Below are 3,113 nucleotides of genomic sequence, written 5' to 3'. Positions count from 1 at the left end.
TCAAGATACTGCCCCTTTATCATTTATCTTACTTTAAATGTTATCTATCTTTGCTTTTTTATTTTGTGAGTTGAGGCAGCAATGAGCGGGGCTTGTGGCTTAAAGTAACTTGTATAGATGTGTTCAAAAGTTATTCATGCCCCCCTGCCATCCGTACCCCTCAACCCAAGTATGTGTTCAGGTAAGCACCAATTGACATCTCTTGGAGTCAAAGCATTCCTCAGAACTTTCTTTTTTTTTTTCTTTTTCTATGGAAAAATCTTTAAAACTTTTGTTATGTGTTCCCTGATCCCTTACTTGTTACCTCATGAGTTCCATTTGCTTGTTTGTTAGTTGCTCAGTGTTATTTTTTGTGCTCAGCAGCACATCATTTAATGCTAGAGTAAATAATCTATCTTGAAAAATAGTTATGAGTAATTTTTAAAAGGTAAGCTAAAGGACCATCTTTAGAGCAGTTCTGATATGTTTTCCAGGAAATTGGCAATGCATCTGGTCTCATGAGTGGATGTTATAATTCAGCCAGAATTAAATAGTTTCCTCTTCTCACCCCAGTCCCCCAAGCAAAAACATTTCCACTAGTTTCTAGTCAGAGTCTAAAATACACAGTTGAGTATAATTCCTTTGGATCCTAAAGGTTTTTTGGTCTTAGAGTCCCATGTTTAAATAGAAATTCTAATGAAAAAATGTCCCCTCAACCTTTGATTACTCTTATCACTCTGGTCCCTGCACCATTTAGTCTACCTTCAGAAATATAGTCTGGGTGCCCAGAGACATGGCGGATTTTATGAGGAGGGCCATCTTGAGAGAGGCGAGGGACACTGCAAGGGCGACTTATGACACTGCTAAAGATAAAAGTCACATATTTTATACTTTTTCCCTAGAACCTTCCATGAGAAAATGAATTTAGATCTGTAACTAGTCTAATAGAAAGTGGTTACAATTCTAAAATCTCAGAATAAAAAGACTATTTTTGAATTAATTGGGTTTTCATTGCCACTCACACTTTTCTTAATAGGAAGACAGAATATTTGAGGAAAATAATTTAGTTTCATTAAGTTCTTCCTTTGACATCAAAAGCCCTTAATTTCAAAAAGCTATTTCCAATTAAGTTTGCAAACCAGTTACCAACTGTCTACCAAACATATTATTAGTAATATGGATATTTGGGGTGTTGCCAATATCAGCTTATAAATGGGCTGTTCTACAGAGTGTCATACATTTTCAACAGTTTCAGCCAAATATATACCACTATTTCCACTGTTAATTTATTTTTCCATGAATAGGCTTCAACTTGCCCCAATGATTTTGTGAGTGAAACCTAATATTGTTTTTAAATAAAAAAGCTCAACATTGCCATTAGCATCCTAGCTAAAATGTTCACGACCAAAAGACTTATGAAACTCTTAGGGATCAATTGGGGAATCTAGTACTCTGTTTAAACCAAGAAGAGAAATTAAGCTCAATGCTGAGAAAAGAGAATGCTATCTACCAGTGCACATCTTTTAAGTGGTTGTTCCAAACCAGGCTCCAGACCAGATGAAAATAACAAACTTCTTATATTCAATCAAGAAGCTCATAACTTCTTGCTGAACAAAGGCAAGTAAGCAATCCTTTAATAGGCTATGTTTCAAATACTTGAAGAGAGACCAAAGAAGTCTCCCCAGAAAGAGCTTCCAGTTTTAGCTGTATTCTCAGAGAAAACTGTTAGCTGAATGTTGAATTTGGTAGAAAGAGAAAGACATTCTAAGAAAAGGAAAGCATGAAACCATGAGGGGTGCACTAAACAGTCTAGTAAGGCAAGACCAGAAAGATGTAGAAGAGTGCTGGGAAACACAGCTGGAGGGAGCTTTGAAAAGCATGGTTGGAGTATGGACTTACTGTGTAGATTCTAGAAACCATGACAGTTTTAGAAGGTTCGTTCGAAGTGCATTTTGAAAGATATATTGGAATCAGAATGATATTACTTTAATTGTGTCAAGAAATCAAGAGGAAACTAATTAAAGTGGTGCTAGTTTGGATGGAGAAGCCTGAAATAATTTGCAAATTGCTTTAGGTAACTGACTGGCAGGAAAGTGAAAGAAAGGGAGAAGTAGGTTTCTGACTTGGGCAACTAGTCTGAGGGTTTTTTGATATAATGTATGAAGGGAGAAAACATGTAAGAATAAAAGAGGATCTGTAGCTTGAGCACATTTAGCTGGAAGTTAGCAGCATATCTGGGTAAAAGTGCATAGTGGAAAGTTAATAACAGAGATTTGTAGTTGTATAAATAGATGTGTCAGGAGATACACAGTATCTGAAGTTGTCAGGGTTAGGAAAGAGATTACACAGAGAGTGAATAATGGGTAACCAGAAATTGACTAAGAAGGGAACATTGAAGAACACTGAAGCTTAAAAACTTTGTATATAAGGAAGATCTCAAGTGCAAATACATGTAAAAAAACCAAGAGAATGTTGCATTACCAAAATTAGGAGAGAAAAACTTTCAAAGATGTGGGAATAGTAAATAGTGCCAAGGGTATCCTTAGGATCAAGAAAAATGAGGACTTAAAAGTGTCACTTGGTCTTGGTGATTAGAAGGTGATTACTGACCTTAATGAAAGCGATTTTGGTGAACAGAAGTCAAATGTTAGTGGTGAAGAAGTAAATTGAAACTGTGGAAATTGAGACAGTGAATGTATATTATTCCTTAGGAAGTATGACTCTAACAAGTAGCAGAATTTTTTAAAGTAGACATTGGGCAAACAGGAAATGTTTTTGTGTATCTAGTTTCCTTCTTTCTCTTACTTTTTCAAATGGAAGATAATTGAAAGAATCAATTTCAAAGGAAAGACATTAAAGAAATCAATTTCATGTAATCTTCCCTTTAATATATAAAACAAGATATTCAATGCCAATAAAAGTAGAAAGGTATCTTTCAGAATAAGGTAATTCTTGATAGTGAACACTTTATGAAAAATGTCCTATTTTATTTTTTATGATATCAATCAGTAAAAACTTGATCATGGAGCAAAACAATTGATCTAGTGTGGAGGCAAAGTTGTATTCCTGAATAGGAATACAATAGGGCCATCTTTTTTTTCTTGCATCAGTATGGGATGAAGTATGATGTGTGA

The sequence above is a fragment of the Pan paniscus genome, chromosome 4 (assembly GCF_029289425.2).
Source record: "Pan paniscus chromosome 4, NHGRI_mPanPan1-v2.0_pri, whole genome shotgun sequence".
Classification (NCBI taxonomy): Eukaryota; Metazoa; Chordata; class Mammalia; order Primates; family Hominidae; genus Pan; species Pan paniscus.
The sequence above is the reverse complement of the archived record's forward strand: the minus strand, read 5'-3'. Positions refer to the sequence as shown.